A 19,346-nucleotide genomic window follows, 5' to 3' on the forward strand; every position below is an offset into this window, starting at 1 on the left:
TCACATAACACAAACCATATAGTACCTCAAATCATCTACTAAGCTCGCATACATCCACATAGCGATCAGGTCAACTTTCTCAACCAAATGCAAATTCAAATTTTAACAAATATACCTCGCTGGTAGAAAGGAAACTCTCCACACAACATTATAAGGATCACACCTCCGTAGATTACTGTGCAAGAGATAACCCACCTACTTAGCCTTAAATTGGCATCTTGCTATATCCTTTCGCAGCCACGATTACTGCGCCATCACTTAATCTCCCTGAGTCTGAGCTCATCAACAAGACATACGAATCTAATTCGTTCCAAAATTAAACAACATTAAAGATCCTTTAACACACTCAGAACTCGAGACTATACGTCAAATCACGACAGAAATCAAGCATCTGATAGTCTTTTTTTACATCTCAAGCAAACTCTTCTTATTACATTCAATCCATCTGAACACATACCGCAGTCGCATCATACTCATCATATAGCCATCCAACCACTCATTGAGTCACAAACTCTACTCATAGGGAAGCTACCGGATATATAAGTCCCAAAAGTACGTGCTCACATAACCAAAATCCCCGTGCTCAAGCTACGGTCAAAACCCGGACTCAATTCCTCCAGACTGGCCCATCATCAATACACATAAATCACATCTCGCACATCATCCATGGAATCACAAGACGTCGATGCACAACTGATATTGGGCGCTCATATGCGCATACGAATGCATGGAAGGAATTCAAGGAGTTATGTCTCAAGCTGAATCAATTCTGCATGATAAGAAAAGAAAGATGGGAAAATATCCTAAATGTCCTGTAGCCTCGCGAAGATAGGTATGGACGTCATCATACTGATTCACAAAACTATACTAGAACTTGCTCATGACTTGTAGAACCTATTAACCTAGAGCTCTGATACCAACTTGTCACAACCCAAAATCTACCTAGTCGTGATGGAACTTAACCCAAACCGTCAAGTAAGCCAATTAACAACTATCCAATTTAAATGGGATTTATTAAGAAAAGAAAAGATAATAAAACTACTTGTATACAAGAATTCCCAAGGACTGGTAGTACAAATCATGAGCTTCTAAGAATTAGAGTTTATAAAATGAAATAAATACATCATCTGTTCGAATATACATAAACAGATTTTTATAAGTCTAGGGCTACCATGAACAAGAGGCAACTGTAACTAGAATACATGTACATCTTCAAATTCAGCTCCCGTCGTGCACATCAACATCAATATCCAACATCAGCACGCAAGGTGCAGAAGTGTAGTATGAGTAGAACCGACCCCATGTACTCAATAAGTAACAAACCTAACCTTAGGTTGAAAGTAGTGACGAGCTGGAACAAAGGTCGGAGTCCAACACCAATAGCCAACAACTGTTCATAACAACATAATAAAAGTGATAAAATAAGTAACTCAGATATATAGTGCTCAAATCGTTCACAGTTCCAGAAAATAGGCATGTTTTTCAAGTATGTCAGTGAAAACCCAAATCTTTTACCGAAATCACCAAAATATGAGTAAGTTCGTAAAACTGTGATTTTCCCAAAAATTTCAATGGGTAGATGTTTCGTTTTGAAATGGCATGGGGAAAGTACATCTCTCTGCCTACATGACAATGTTTATGTGAAGTCATAAATGATGCAATGTCGTACATCATGAGGAAAAATGCATCTCTATGCTTGTATGTCAAGTGTGCATGTCGAATGCAATGCAACTCAGTGCTAAAATCATATGCATACTCTCAGAGTATTAATTCACTCAGTCCTCCCAGTCACTCAGTCCTCACAGTCACTCAGTCCTCAAAATCACTTAGTCCTCACAATCACTCGGCACTCGCACTCAATAGGTACCTGCTCTCACTGGGGGTGTGTACAGACTCCGGAAGGGCTCCTTCAGCCTAAGCGCTATAATAAGCCAATCATGGTATGAATCAATAACATCTTATGCGGTGTGCAACCCGCTCCCAAAATAAATCAATATTCTCACAATCAGGCCCTCGGCTTCGCTCAGTCATTAATCTCTCCAGTCTCTCGGGCTCACAATGCCATTAAAATCAGTCCAAAAATAATGATGTGATGTATCAATAAATGGTGACAGAGACTAAGATATGATATGCAAATGAATACGTATGACTGAGTATGTAATTGCAATGTAAGTAAATAACTCAACAACAAAAATGACCTCGGTGGGTCCCAACAGAAATGACCTCTGTGGGTCCCAACAAAATAAGCATGTGGCCTAGACATGATTTATAATATGAATCACAGCTCAAAAGCTCTAGTACGTAGAGATTTCATGGTTACAAATAAGATCAGATAAGTACACAGTACCACAGAAATAAAGAGTCACATTTCACACAGTGCACGCCCACACGCCCGTCACCTAGCATGTGCGTCACCTCAACACCAAACACATAATATGTAATTCGAGATTTCATACCCCCATCACTAAGTTTAGAAGTGTTACTTACCTTGAACAAGCCAAATCCAATGCCGGGCAAGCCAAACGATTCTACAAAAATGCCATCTCCTGCATACCGACCTCCGAACGGCTCGAAACTAGCCAAAAGAAACTCAAATACATCAATTAATGCCAAAGGAAACAAACTCAATCGATAAAGGTCGAATCTTTAATCAAAAGCCCAAAATCAACCCAAAAGTACAACCCGGTCCCGCGCCTCAAAACTTGACGAAACTTATAAAATACGATAACCCATTCAATTATGAATCCATCCATACTAGTTTCACCTAAATCCGACTCCGAATCGATGTTCAAAACTCAAAAAACTCACATTATGAATCTTTAGACAACCCCCCCCCCCCCCAATTTTCTCTTTAAAATCCACAATCCAATTACCAAAAAGGAAGATAGATTCATGAAATATAATCAAAACCGAGTGTAGAACACTTACCCCAATCCTTGTGATGAAAATTGCTTCAAAAGTCGCCTCAATCCGAGTCCCACATCTCAAAATATGATAGTAGAACCCAAATCCTCGATATATAGTTTCTGCCCAACAAATTCCGCATTTGCGGACAAGTGGTCGCATCTACGACCTTCGCTTTTGCAGAAAAAAGGCTCGTATTTGCGAGACAGCCTCGACCCTCCAGTGGTCGCTTCTGCGATGCTCATAACTGCATATGCAGTCGCACTTCTGCGCAAATTCCTTCGCATTTGCGGACTCCTACCCATCAGTGCATTCCCACTTCCGTGTGCTTGGGCTCGCTTCTACGGCCATCGCACCTGCGCAAAACCAGCCGCAGGTGCGGAACACCAAAACCATCAGCTTAGCGAAAATTCTATATGCGACGAAATGATTCGAATCTTGTCGGAAACTCACCCGAGCCCCTCGCACTACTAAAAATTCGGCAAAAACCGACCAAGGTCGACCGACCAACTTTGGTCGGTCATAAAACCGACCAAAAAACCGACCAAAGTTGGTTGGTTTTTCAAAAAAAAAAATTTAAATTTTATTTTTACGAAATCGGCCAACTTTGGTCGGTTTTCCTTGGCGCAAAAATGCGAAAAACTATTTTTGAGTCCCGCAAAATTTATGTTTCAAGAAACCGACCAACTTTGGTCGGTTTTTCAATTAAAATAAATAAAAATTAATATTTAAAAAACCGACCAAAATTGGTCGGTTAATTCGGCCGGTCATTTAAAAAAATCGACCAACTTTGGTCGGTAATTTTACTTTTTAATAAAACCGACCAACTTTGGTCGATTATTTTCGTGCGAAAATACAATTAAAGAGTATAAATCAAATAAAAGATAATCTTAAAACAAAATGTACCAATGGTCTAGTGGTAGAATAGTATCCTGTCACAGTACAGACCCCGGTTCGATTCCCAGATCCTGCCACAGTACAGACCTCGGTTCGATTCCCAGATGGTAAATCTTTTTATTACATAATTAAAATACCGACCAACTTTGGTCGGAAAAAACCGACCACCTTTGGTCTGTTTTGTTTGCAATATATTTTTTTTGAATTTAATTGACCGACCAAAGTTGGTCAGTAATTTCCGACCAACTTTGGTCGGTATGCCTTTCCGACCACAAAAATACCGTCCACACGTAAATGGTTGCGTTTTGGTCGATATTTGGCCATTACCGACCAACGTTGGTCAGTTTTTTTGGTCGATTTTTACCGAATTTCTAGTAGTGTCGGGACCCCGTCCGAATATACAAATAAGTCACGTAACATATATGGACCTACTCGAGGCCTCAAATCACACATAACAACATCGAAACGACGAATCTCACCTCGAATCGAACTTAATGAGCCTTGAACTTTTTCAACTTCCAAAACTTGTACCGAAACATATCAAATCAACGTGAAATGAACCCAAATTTTACACACAAGTCCCAAATAACATAACGAAGATATTCCAATTCTCACAACCAAAATTCGAATCCGATATCATCAAAGTCAACTCTCGGTCAAACTTATGAACTTTCCAAAACTTTAAATTTCAAACTTTCGCCAATTAGCGTCGAATCCTTCTAGAAAAATCCAAATACAACTCCGGGCATACGCCCAAGTCCAAAATCACCATCCGAACCTAACAGAGCCCTCAAACCTTTGTTCCGAGGTTAAATTCACAAAAGTCAAACTTGGACAACTCTTCCAACTTAAATCTTAAATCATGAAATTCATTCTTCCAAATCGATTCTGAATAACATGAAAACCAAAACTGACGATTCACATAAGTCATAATACATCACATGGAGCTAATCATTCCCTCAAATTACCAAGTGAAGTGAAAATACTTAAAACAACTGGTCGGATCGTTACATCCGATATTTATCGATTGGGTTTGTTTTTTTTGGCATTATTTGATGTATTTGAGTTGCTTTTGACTAGTTTCGAGCCATTCGGAGGTCGGTACGCACAAGATGGCATTTTTGGAACATCACTTGGCTTGATGTTGTACATATTTCGATATGTGTTGATGTTACTTTACCCATGTTTTAACCGCTTTTTGATGCTATTTGATCTTTAAAATGCCCAACATGGTTTAATTATTGGTTTTATGACTAATTGAGTTGTGTGTGATGATTTAGGGTGTTTGGAGTGCAAAAATATGAAGAAAATGTGCTCTAGCTAGAGGAAGAGGGGTTGGATGCGTCGCATCCAATCTAGAAAAAAATCATATTTCGTTCACCCTTAGCAGTGAAGTCGGCCCATAGCATTCGCAGCTGGGCAAAGCTGAGATGGAGGAACAAAGGGTGGATGCGAAGCATCCACCCTAGCATTCGAAGCTGAGAAATGGAGGACGAGGTGGATGCGACGCATCCACCCTAGCATCAATCCCTGAAGCTGATTTGGATTAGAAATAGGAGAACTTTGGCCCACGACTTTTGTACACAATATATAAGCCAAAAACGCCTCTTTTAGGTCATCGAACATATTGGGAAGGGGAAAAAGGCCACGACAAAGCTGTGGAGGCCGGAATTCATCAAGTTCCATCTTTCTCCCACCAAACTTAGTAATTTTTATGTTTCTTTGTATGATTTGAAGTTTGGCTACCATGTCTATATGGAGCTAAACTTCACATTCCAGGGTTGTGGTTCTTTCATGACTATTATTATTCGGATATTGATTTTGACTTCTTGATTTATCATATTAGTTTATTTATTCAATCTTGCACTTAATTATTTAATTACTTGATCACCAATTGAATATTATCTACGAATCTAGAATTGAACTCGAAAGTGAGAATTCTATATTGCATATAGTATTGAGTAGGGCAAGTTCTTGAACTCGGGCATCGGGGAACGGATTCGTAGTTAGGATAGACATATACCTAATTGCCTTGCTTGATTGATTTACAGGAATTATACATGCGTTCTTGTTGATTCTAACTCCATAGACATATAGGCGTTAGGTTAGCTTGAATAGGCGAGTAAGAACTCGACAGATTCTTATGAGCAATATTAAACCTGTCAACCAATAAGCTAGATAAATTAGTCGGTTAAATCAATTTAAGAATACAATATGATTGCTAGATAGCCCATAACCCTAGATCGTTTTTATTACATTGATATCATAAAAAATCTGCTCTTTCTCTGTTCAAAGTTTATTATTTATATTTTTTTATTTAATTAGTTTAGAATAAAATATTTTTAGGTTTAATTCTTGTTTAGATAATTAGGATAGTCTAATTTAGTTAATAGTTAATCATAAGTCCTCGTGGGTTCGACATCCGACTTTTAGTCACTTTATTACTTGACGACCGCGTATACTTGCGTGAGTGTGTTTGGTCGCAACAAGTTTTTGGCGCCGTTGCCGGGGACTTAGAAATTTGCTATTTTTCTAGATTAGACATTTTACTTTTATCTTTACAAGTTTTTTTTCCTTCTCTTTTTGTAAATATTTTATTTTTATAACTATTTAATTTTTCTCTTAGTGTGTTTCTAGTTCTTTCACCATGACATCTGGGGATGAAATATATGGAGGTAAGGTTATTGATGAAGACTCTTGGTTGACGGAAGACTTATATGGCCCGTCATTTTGGGCTTGTCATGACCTGAACTCTTGGAAAGCTGAATTTGAATATGGGAGTAAGGGTTGGTATTGGGACGAATATTCTCGATTAAGGGAATATGCGGAACGACGTTGTCTTTTGACAACGTTGGTGAATGATTGGTCTAAGGAGAGAGATGATCTTGCACATAAAATTGATAATTTTGCCTTAGCTGTGCATAACCAGGATGCAAATTTGAATGAAAAGGTTGATGCGTGTAATGGCCAACAATTTAATGATGAGTTGTGTGAAGCTGAAAAAAATCTTCTAGACCAAATTGAGGAGCTAAAATGAGAATACCAATCATTAGACCATAATATATATATATATATATATATATATATATATATATATATATATATATATATATATATATATGTGTGTGTGTGTGTGTGTGTGTGTGTGTGTGTGTGGGGGATCGAGCTGTACGTCGCAGCAGGAATTGTACAATACCGAGTGACTGAGTGTGCTGAGTATTGAGCATGATGAGTGAGAATACGGGACAGTGAGATTGAGTACTCTCAGAGTGTTAGTACATGAGTTCATCATTGAGATGCATGGCATTTGACATGCGTACATGAGATATAGACATAGAGATGCATTTCCTCATGCTACCCGATTTGGGTGACATTCATGATTTCACCTGTATATTGACATGTAGGCATATAGATGTATTTTCCTCTTGCTATCTGAAAAATGAAACATCTTGTATATTATTGAAAGGTTTTTGGGAAAATCACTGTTTGCAAACTTATTCATATACTTTTGAGGTTTTCGGTGAAAGGTGTGAGATCTACTATTATACTTGAAAAACATGTATATTTTTCGTAAATGTGAACCAGCAGAATTATTTCTTATACCATCTTTATCATATTGTTATGAACTGTTGCTGATTATTGGAGTTGGACCCTCACCCGTCCCAACTCGTCACTATTTTCAACCTAAGGTTAGGTTTGTTACTTATTGAGTACATGAGGTCCGTTGTACTCATATTATACTTCTGCACCTTGCATGCATATATTGGGTGTTGATGTTGCTGTACACAACGGGAGTTGGATTGAAAGATGTACCTGCGTTCCGGTCATAGCTGCCTCTTGATCTTGGTAGCTTTAGAATTTTAATCTGTTCCTGTATAGTTCAAACAGATGATATACTTTATTTCATACCAGCTTTGTAAATTCTAAATCATAGAAACTCATGATTTGTACTACCAGTCCTTGAAAAATGTTTTGTATAAAAGTTCAGTTGTATTATCATTTCTTCTCTTAATAAATATCATTTGAACTGGTTTATTGTTAACTGGCTTACCTAGCGAGTTGGATTAGGTGCCATCACGACGGTTTGAATTTTGGGTCGTGACACTAGCCTATCCAATTTGTTCATCAACCTATCCACTACACCATCAATTTTAGCATTCACTTCTTCCCTCATTCTTGCAAATTTTTTCTCCATGGAAACAAACTTTTCAGCCAATAATTCCCTAATTTCCCTCATTCCTCCTCGAAAAATAGGAGGTTGTCTCCTATTTCTCAAAAGAAGCTCTTCTTCTCCTTCTATTTTGTATGGGCCTTTAGTTTTTGCAAGTTTCGTCCATACTTTTTTGTCGATCTTTTTATTAGAAGGACTCAAAGTTTTGGGATTTGGAATAACACCAGCTTCCTTGATCAATCTAGTTATGGTTGATGGAAACCATAAAGTCCCCACAGTGGGATCAAATCTACAGAACTTCATATGGATATTGATGATGTTAACCACATTCAGAGGCATTTTGGAACAAATTGTAAATAGCAAAGCTAATCTGTTCAAGTATATATCAGTTCCATAGGTATTTGGAATCATTCTGCTACTTAAAAAGGTAAGAAGAGGTCTAGTTTTGTACTTAATATTTTGCCCTATTAAACATACCTTAGCTACATTTGTATCATACCCCCAAGTAGCTCCAGCTCATCTAGATAAGGATCGTTAATAAATTCTAAGGTTTGACTGTCATTCTCTTGTATGAGATGATACAAACGATTGATAGCTTGTGGAGAACAATCAACTCTCAATCCTCTAACAGTAGAAAATTGATCATTTTCATTCAAGTTTCTGTAAAATTCTCTCACTTGGTCCAAGCAAAACTTTCCTGGTGGCTTAGAAAATTTCACGTCCATTGATAGAATTCTAGCACTTGAGACACATATTAATCCTCCTCCCCATCTTGAGGATCAAAAAATATTCCTTTCTCATGAATGGGGTTTATTTCAAGATTTTCTTGAATCCATGACTCTACATCCTTAGATGTATCTATTCTTGGAGGAGTAGTACTGTTGGGAGGCATTTTAGTAAGACAAACTAAGTTTAGAGTTGAGGAGAAAGAAGAGAGAACAGGGGAAAACAAGAGGAAGCCTGAGATAGAATATTCCAGTTAAGAGTTAACAAATTCCGGCAATGGTAAGTTTCATAAACTGGTCCCTCCTTTAAATTATTCAGATTTCAGCCTAGGGACTGTTGCATCAGTAAATTAGATGATTTGAAAAAAAATTTACAGAGAACTAACCGTTGCGACATTAAGTTCTTCTGCTGCGCCTTTGGCTTGTTGGCTCACTGATGGACCTTTTTTTTGCCTATTTACTACTGCAACATTGATTGCTTTTGGTGCATTGAATGACCTGACAAATGTAAGTATTGAAATCAGAAATAAGTGCAGCAACTTTACGTGGGTAAGTAACACATATATGGAAAGGAAAACTTGATTCTAAAAAAGACACGTAGTGTATAATAGCTTCATAACTAGAATAATTATAAGTAGTATAACATTATGTATATCTCATATTCCAGCAAGATATAATTACTAATGATATTAATATAGTATAATATATATTAAAATTATGTACATATTTGCATCACTACTATATAGACTTTTATATTAACTCTACGAATTGTTTTCTTTTTTTAATTTTATTTTTCGTTTTTACATAACTAATTCATATGGCGAAACTCTATAGACGTGAATATCTTGCAACCCAGCAAAACAAGTGATTCCCAAATGAATAATTACAAAAGGTAGATTAGGTAATTAAAAATTTAACTAGTATATGAATATATGCACAAATAGATATATGTAATCATAGAAGCTATCATAATAATTATTTGTACGTACAATAATCTTAGTGTATATATATATATATATATATATATTTACTTGCTTGAAAAAATTAGTTTTGAGTTTAATGTCGCAAGCTCGACTTATTTTTGTTGCTTTCTCATTGTATCACTGTAATGGATGGATGTCTCTCGTACTGTCCTCCAATGTATAACTTCAACCTGTGTCCATTAACTTTGAATTTGTCTCCACCATTGACATGTTGAATTTCAAAAGCTCCAAATTATGTCATGCCAGTTATTGCTTATGGACCTGTCCACCTTGATCTGAACTTACCTGGAAAAAATGCTTTAGGCGACTATTATACAAAAGAACTTTGTCCCCTACTTTGAATTCCTTGTACCTGATTAACTTATCATGCCATTTTTTTTACTTTCTCTATGTATAAATAAGCATTTTCATATGAGCTTAATCGAAATTCATTCAGCTCATTGACCTGCAACAAACGTTGCTGACCAGCTTTTATTGGTTCCATGTTCAGTACTTTAATTGACCAAAAAGCTTTATATTCGAGTTAGACTGGTAGATGACATGCTTTTTCAAAAACAAGCTTATATGGTGATGCATGTAACGACCCAATCGGTCATTTCAAGCATTTGCAATTCGCTAGGTAGTTTGAGAGCATAAGTTGCTCTGTATGATGTATTATCGTCGGTTTTGACTTTCAGGTTATTCGAAATCGATTTGGAAGAACAGATTTTATGCTTTAGGCTTTTAGTTGGAAGAGTTGACCAAGTTGGACTTTTGTGAATTTAACCCCGGTGATTGATTCCGTTTCATCCGGATGGTAATTTTGGACTTGGGCATATGTCCGGATTTGCATTTGGATAGTTCTCGAAAGATTCGGCGCTAATTGGCGAAAGTTAAAAATTTGAAGAATTGAAAAGTTCATAAGTTTGACCGGAAGTTGACTTCAATGGTATCGGATTCAGATTTTGGTTGCAAAAATTAGAATATCTTTGTTATGTCATTTGGGATGTGCTAAATTGAGTTTATTCTAGGTTGATTTGATATGGTTCGGCACGAGTTTTGGAAGTTGAAAGTTCAAAGTTCATTTAAGTCGATTGGAGGTGCGATTCATCATTTCGATGTTGTTATGTATGATTTGAGGCCTCGAGTAGGTCTGTGTTGCATCATGGGACTTGTTGGCATATTTAGACAGGGTCCCGAGTGGCCCGAGTGAGTTCGGACGAGGTTCAGATCATTTTCGTTTCATTTGCATTGTTGAAGGTATGCTCGTTCTGGTGCTTCCGCATCTGCGGAAGAATGGACGCAGATGCGAGTCCGCAGATGCGGAAAATTGGTCGCAGAAGCAAGGGAGAGCTTGGTGAGGAATATCAAAAGTGGAAATAGGGGCGCATTTGCGGCCCCGCAGAAGCGATGGTCTTGGGCGCAGAATCGAGATGGAGTGCAAAAACGCATTTGGCTTTGCACCTACGGTTGTGCAAAAGCGGATAGAGATCCGCATGTGCGAGGGGTCGGCTGGCTTGTGGAGTCCACAAAAGCGGAGCCGTGTCGCAGAAGCGACGCCGAAGAAGCGGCTCTTGTGTCCGCAGAAGCGGAAATGACTGGGCAGAAGCTTTAAATCGAGGGTTTGGTCGTTTTATACATATTTGGAGTTATTGACCTCTGATTTAGGCGATTCTTGGAGCAATTTTTACCATGTGACTTGGGGTAATCATTGTGGACTCACTTATAATTAAATTTCATGATTTTGTCTTCATTTTTGGTCAATGGATTATGGATTTTAAAGAGAAATTTGGGGGGTTTTGTCCAAAGTTTCATAGAATGAATTTTTGAGTTTTGAACATAGATTCGGAGTCGGATTTGGGTGAAACTAGTATGGTTGGACTCGTAATTGAATGCGTTGTTGGATTTTGTAAGTTTTACTAGGTTCCAAGGTGCGGGCCCGAGTTTGGTTCTTTGGGTCGATTTTGAGCTTTTTATTAAAGATTTGACCCTTATCATTTGGAATTGTTTCCTTATGCATTATTTGATGTATTTGAGTTGCTTTTGGCTAGTTTCAAGCCGTTCGGAGGTCGTTACACGTGGGATAGCATTTCATAGCATCGTTTGGCTTGCTCGGTATTAGATTTGTCTTGTTCGAGGTAAGTAACACTTCTAAACTTGGTGGTGAGGGTATGTAACCCCGAATTATGTGTTATGTGTTTGGTGTTGAGGTCTCACATGTTAGGTGACAGGCGTGTGGGCATGCACCGTGTTAATTGTGACTCCGTTATTTCTATGGTACTGTGTAGTTACCTAATCTTATCTATAACTATGAAATCTCTACGTACTAGAGCTATCGAGCTGTGATCCATGTTTGAAACTATGTCTAGGCTTCATGCTTATTCTCTTGGGTCCCACTGAGGTCATTTCTGCTGTTGAGTTATTTGCTTACATTACCATTTTATACTTAGTCATATTCATTCATTTTATATCATATCTTAGTCTCTATTGCTATATATTGACACATTATATCATTATTTTTGGGCTAGTTTCATGGCATTGTGAGCCCGAGAGACTGGAGAGATTGATAACTGAGTGAGGCAGATGGCCTGATTGTGAGCGATATTATGGAATCGGGCTGCACGTCGCAACATGTTATTTTGATTTATGCCTGGATCTGGCTTATTATGGTGCTTGGGCTAAAAGATCCCCTCCGAAGTTTGTACACACCCCCAGTGAGCGCAATTGATTATATTGAAAGATGGATCTTCCCTGGGTATGGATCTTGCCCGAAGTATTTATATTTGGGGATGGATCATCCCCGAGCTGGATTGACCTTATACAGTACTGAGTGACCGACTGTCAGTTGATATATATATATATATATATATATGGGATGGATCTTCCCTGGGCTGAATTTGCCATATACAATATAGAGTGACTGAGCGTGTCGAGTGATTGGCCATGATAAGTGGAAAGTTTGAGACAGTGAGATTGAGTATTCTGAGAGTGTGAGTACATGAGTTTATCCCTGAGATACATTGCATTGACACACATACTTGATATACATGCATAGAGATGCATTTCTTTCTGCCAATCCGGTTTTTAATATCATTCATGATTTCACCTGCATATTGACATGTGGGCATAAAGGTGTATTTTTCTTATGCCATTTGATAATGAAAAATCTTATCTGTTGTTGAAACGTTTTTGGGAAAAATCACAATTTTCGAACTTACTCATAAATTTGGTAATTGCGGTAAAGGATTTGCATTTTCACTGATATATTTGAAAAGCAGGCCTATTTTCCGGAACTATGAACGATATGAGCATTTTATCTCTAAGCTACTTCTTTTATTACTTCCATTATGTTGTTAAGAACTATTATTGGCTATGGGTGTTGGACCCCGACCTGTGTTCCAGCTCGTCACTACTTTAAACCTAAGGTTATGTTTGCTACTTATTGAGTACATGGGGTCGGTTGTACTCATACTACACTTCTGCACCTTGCGTGTAGATGTTGGATGATGATGTTGTTGTGATCGACGGGAGCTGGATTTGAAGACATACCTGCGTTCCGGTCGTAGCTGCCTCTTGTTCATGGTGGCCTTAAATTTATAAAAATCCGTTAATGTACATTTCGAACAGATGATGTATTTATTTATTTATTTTATACCAGCTTTGTAAATTCTAATCTTAGAAGCTCATGATTTGTACTACCAGACCTTAAGGAATGTATAAGATTCAGATATTTTCTTTCACTTAATTATCTTATTAATTCTCATTGGAATTGGATAGTTGTTAATTGGCTTACCTAGCGAGTTGGATTAGGTGCCATCACGACTAGTTGGATTTTGGGTAGTGACAATATGGTATCAGAGCTCTAGGTTTATAGGTTCTACGAGTCATGAGCATGTAGCAGAGTCTTGCGGACCCGCATGATGACGTTCACACCTATATTCGAGAGGCTACAAAGAATTTAGGATAAATTTCCCATCTTTCTTTCCTTATCGTGTAGAATTGATTCAGCTTGAAACATAATTCTTTAAATTCCTTCCACACATTCGTGTGCGCATGTGAGCGCTTGGTATCAGCTGTGCATTGTCGGCTTATGATTCCATGGATGAGGTGCGAGATGTGATTTTGGTGTGCTGATGATAGGCCAGTCTGGAGGACTTGAAGCCGAGTTTTGTCTGTAGTTCGAGTACGGGGATTTTGGTTGTGTGAGCACATGCTTTTGGACTTATATGTCTGATAGTGTCCCTATGAGTGAAATTTATGGCTTGATAAGTGGCCGGATGGCTATATGATGAGTATGATGTGACTGCGAGTTGTGTTCAGATGGGTTGATTGTGACGAGAAGCATTTTCTTGGGATGTAAAAAGGACTATTGGGTGCCTGATTTCTGTCTTGATGTGATGTATAGCTCGAGTTATGAGTGTGTTGAAAGATTTTCATGTTGTTTAATTGTGGAACCAATTAGATTTTCATGTCTTATTGATGAGTTCAGACTCAAGAAGGTTAAGTGATGGCATAGTAGTTGTGGTTGTGAAAGGTTATAGAGAAATGCCAGTTTGAAGCTAAGCAGGTGGGTTATAACCTACGAGGTAATCTACGGATGTGCGAACCTTATGATGTTGTGTGGAGAGCTTCCTTCTTCTAGCGGATTATATGTGTTGAGATTTGAATTTGAACTTGGTTGAGAAAGTTGACCTGATAGTCCTATGGATGTATGCGAGCTTAGTAGATGATTTGAGGTACCATATGGTTTGTGCTATGTGAGCTTATGAAAGATTTAGTCAAATCTCCCTGCAGTATTATGTCAGTAATAGAGTATGGGCATTATGAGTTTTTGAGTGTTTTTCTCTATGGCTTCGAGCGAAGTGGGGGGGGGGGGGAGGGTTATTGCTATCGATGATTTGATTGCATGGTTACGTGTTGTATTGATTTTGGTCTGAGGCATACTTGTGGATCGGTAATAACTTGCAGAGGTTGAGATCGAGGATGACTCGAGTAAAGAAATTTCTAGATACGGGGTATATTACACTTTATGGGTATATGAGAATCATGGGATGGTTGAGTTGTTATTCGTGAAAGATGTAGTGCGCGAGGAGTAAGAAATTGCTCGGTTGCTTAAAGGTGTGGATTACTTCTTTGGGTATTGTTGTGCTAATGGTGCACAGGACGTTTGGCCCATTTGGGAAATGCAATTGAGATTTGAGCAGAATGGATGACTCTCGAGGAGGATCTAAGGAGTCAAGAATTATATATAGTAATTGAGAATTTTTCGGACTTGTATATAGATAGAATCTGAGATTTGCATCGGAAGGTGTCGGGACTCGCAGTATTTCTATGTCATTATGGAGCTTACATTTCGGTATTAGGAGGGTGAAGGTAGTGACGTTAGACTCACAGAAGATCTCTTCAGAATGAGTACCTCGTTTGTGGTAATTTTGGGGTATTTAAGAGGGAATTCATCGACTTATGAGCCTTAGAGCAGTGTGGTTCTATGCTAGGATTCGTGGGGTGAGTTTTGGTTAAGGATCATGGTGTTCTAGAAAGGAAGAGTATTAACTTGAAGGCAATTCAGAAGAAACTCGAAGGAAACAGGACAACTTGGCAATGGGTTCGATCAATATGGTAATGGTATACTCGGTCCTTTTGGTTCTTACGATGTGGTGCATCTCTACATATGATTGGTTGCAATACTCTAGGGTTGGGAAACCTGAGTGGCTTGGTTGAGTTAGAGAGGTTCAGTTTTGATGGCTTGGTTATGTGTTAATGGGTTTCGAAGAGTTCTCGATTGTTTCTACCATAGTTTGAGATCTCCCGGTGTGAGAAGCATGTTGCGTATTGTGATTTTCTCCTGGATGGAATAAAACATAAGGTTTTTAGCTGATCGGGTATGTGTTCTGCTGGTGACTCAGAGATTGATTATGAGATTCTCGTGCTTTTCATATAATCGCATGATAGATGCGGAGTGTTGTGTAGGATTGAGATTTGCATGTGCAAGGTCATGGTTCAGTTTTGAAGGGAAGGTTCATTCATGAATTCTTAGACAACATGGACTGTTTCGTATGCCTAGATGAATGCTATTACTACTTGGTATTGCATGAGGAGAGTGCATATTTAGAAGGCGCACTGAGTTTTGACTTACAGATGCTTCGTGGGTATTGCGGTACTCGCCTGGCTGATGTTCAGATTTTGCTATGTGGTATGGAAAAATTATTGATGTATTTCTTGGGGGGATGATTATGCATGAGAGATGTGTTAGTCATTCGGGCGGTGGAGTTGGGATTAAATATAGTGACTCGTGTGTTATACGGATTTAGAGACCGAAGAAGATTGTTTCGTGGTTGTGGACTGTGAAGATGTGGCCAAGGTTAGCTAGATGGTGATACATGTTATGGTTATATCATTGAGGACTTTGGAGGGCTATTTATCTATTTGTGGATGAGTAATGTTGATTCGGGGCCTATTGGTAGGCCTAATGAGGATGTGTATCCTACATCAGGTCGGATTTGTTGACTAAACACGGTTAGTGTTGAGGGGTGAGTCAGTCGTTTAGAGTTGAGCTTGTTCGTGTTCTGATATGTTCTATGAGTTACTCTTCTATGCTACGAGGGGTTGTGATCCAATGGTTATATGTACACATGATGCGGTTCTATTTGGGCCTTATAGTAGAATTTGAACGAAATGGGTATTAGGGTGTTGAATGACTGATTGCGCATTTGGTGATGTTCTTTCCGGTCTGTGGTATTGTGTTATTTGTTCCTCCATGGTTATGGTCATGCACTTTGGGTACTGGATGTCGAATTGTGCGTGGTCGTTGATTTTGAGCTTTTTGGTTGGAGGTATTTCATATGGACCAGTGTTTGGATGGGGTCACACATTGAAGCTAGGGTATGTCGGGATATGATCCTTTCTGATTGATTCGTGTGATTTGGTTCTACGGTGTGTGATTGGTACTTAGCATCGCGTTGTGGTGGTACTTGTTGAGCTTGCGGGATGGTTCTCTCATTTGAGTCATTTTCTATGATTGAGTACCCTTGAATTGTTACGTATTGGTGTATAGATTGCACGGTTTGTGGCTTAAGGTTGTATTGGTGTGGCATGTCAGTAGGGCGGCTGTATTTGATAAAATGAGGTCGTCGGACCTAGAATGGGTGCTATAGGATTTCATTACAGTATGTTTGGAAGGATAATGTCATTGATCGGCTTAGAAATTGGCTATAGTCCTTGTCGAAGGAGAGGGAGCTCCATGACTTGTTGATCTGATAAGTGATTATTAGTTTCTGCTTGTTTCTTTCATCATTGCAGTGTATGGAGGTTTTAGAACGAGGTATTGTTTGATATGAGGTTCATTACCGTTATTGGGTGTGTTTTGAGCAGCTGTTGTGGTAAAAGTTATTGTTGTACGCATCTGAGTCATCTGGTACATCATGTGATTACATCTTGGGTTATGATTATAGCTCGATACAGCTTGTTCACACTTATACAGTGTGTAGGTGCGAGATTCAGAGCTTATAAGAAATTTCGGATATTGGAAATTGGATTCTATTGTTTACGGGCTAAGGTTGAAGTAATGATCTTCAATATGTTGTGTTGTTGGGCCTATATGGAATGGTGTCACGACCCAAAATCCACTATAGTCATGATGGCGCCTAACACCGCCATTAGGTAAGCGAACGATGATTGATCCACTTAATTACTCATTTTTATTCCTTTTGAAATCATAATTTCCATTAATTAAATAGCATGAAATAGAATTTACAGGGTGAAACAATGATAATTACGTGAACTACCATACTAAACATCCAGTAGGAACCCCCAAAATCCGGTGTCACAAGTGCATGAGCATCAACTAGGAAATATGAAAAAAATACAACATTTGTCTAGAATACAAATTAGACAGGAGAATGTGAATAACTCTGATGGAGACTCTGTGTGCTGCGGACTCGTAACATGGGATACAGCTCACCTAAATCCCCGCAATAGCCGTGCCTCTGCGCCCACAAGACCACTAGAAATATATGTATCTGCACAAAATGTGCAGCAAGTGTGGCATGAGTACGTAAAATAACGTGTACTCAGTAACTATCTAGTCTAACTTCGAAAAAGTAGTGAAGAGGGGTCGATTTTGACACTTATTATGGGCTAACGATAAAATACCAAAATTATAATTAAGCATGGATTATGTAAATACAGCTAAAACCTCAATAACAAGAAATAAATAAATAATTCTTTCACTGATAGTAAATCCCAAATTAATTTCCATCATTTAACAAATTAATCTCTCAAGTCAATGAAACAATATCAATTATAATTGGACTCCAAGAATTATTACGCACGAATTATGCTGAGGTCGCACGACCCGATCCAACATACAAATATATAAATTGTGCACTGTCGAGGGTCGAACAGCACGACCATAGATGCATGTATATGCTACCGAGACGTTCGGTCCGCTCCACGAGAAGAGAAAATACTTTATAAACAACTGATTCAAGATTATTAAGAGGCTAATATTCAAAGAAATACCAATTCTCATTAACAGTCAAGTGACCCGTCCAAAACTCAAGTAAATGAGGTTTAACCTTTTACAATTCCTTTATCAAGTTCCAATATGATTTAAGCAATTAAATTAAAGTATAACATAATTTGGGTCCTAGACTACCCGGACATAAGCATAATTAGTATTTATGTACGGACTCTCGTCACCTCGTGCGTACGTAACCCCCACAAATAGAAGCACCTATTAAATCAATTCACCAATGGGGTTAATTCCCTCTTACAAGGTAAGAAAAGAGACTTACCTCGCTCCGAAGTTCCATAACCGGCTCCAAAGCTTTTGTAACAACTCAAACCGGTGCCCGTCGCTCCAAAACTAGTAAATAAATGTGAAATTCCATGAACATATACTCTAATACTCATAATAAATCAATTTATGACAATTTTCAACTCCGCTCGAAAAATTGATAAAGTCACCCTCGGGCCCACGTGCCCGGATTCCAAAAATTCCGAAGATAATCATTATCCATAACAGTACGAACTCAAATATATGATTTATTCGCAATTCCATGCCTAATTTCGTGGTCAAAATAATAAAATGAATTTCTAGGTTTTTCTTCAAAATCCCAAATTTCTAAATATTTTCATGTCTAAATCCGTATATAAATCTTGTATTTAACTCACAACTAGTAGAAATCACTTACTTCATGATTGACGATGAAAATGGTGCTCCAAAATCGCTCCTAGGTTGGCTCCCATGGAGGAAATGAGATAAAAATGGCCAAATTCCCGTCTTTAAAAGACACTGCCCAGTCCGACCTTCTTCGCGAACGCGACACTGCCCTCGCGTTCGTGAAGCTTAGCAAACTCAGGACCAAAGTTTCTTCTTCACGAACTCGGCAAGCCCCACGCGTTCGCGAAGAACAACCTGCTTCAACTCCCCATCTACTCTACGCGAACATGACCACTGCCCAACGTTTCGCGAACGCGACCCTCATATCGTGAACGCGAAGAACAAAAAGGCCCCAGTCCAAATTCCTTCTTGGCGAACGCGTCTCACCCTCCGTGTTCGCGAAGGACAAACCAACACCAGCAAACCAGCAACAACAAATCATCCACACTTGGCCCGAAACCATTCCGAAACACACCCGAGGCCCCTGGGACACCATCCAATCACACCAACCATTTCCAAAACAT

General features: G+C 38.6%; 1 long non-coding RNA gene across 2 annotated transcripts; it reads right to left on the reverse strand.

Moving 5' to 3' along the window:
• Positions 1-1,066: 1,066 nt before the first annotated feature.
• On the reverse strand, positions 1,067-9,222 carry LOC117273974 (uncharacterized). Of its 2 annotated transcripts, XR_011413710.1 has the most exons (4): positions 9,084-9,222; positions 7,615-7,672; positions 2,488-2,575; positions 1,067-1,390 (listed from the first exon to the last, which is right to left on the reverse strand). It is a non-coding gene; the product is annotated as an uncharacterized lncRNA (long non-coding RNA). The 2 variants fall into 2 exon arrangements; XR_011413711.1 differs by lacking the exon at positions 2,488-2,575.
• Between the last annotated feature and the right edge of the window lie 10,124 nt (positions 9,223-19,346).

This window comes from Nicotiana tomentosiformis, chromosome 2 (genome assembly GCF_000390325.3).
Source record: "Nicotiana tomentosiformis chromosome 2, ASM39032v3, whole genome shotgun sequence".
Classification (NCBI taxonomy): Eukaryota; Viridiplantae; Streptophyta; class Magnoliopsida; order Solanales; family Solanaceae; genus Nicotiana; species Nicotiana tomentosiformis.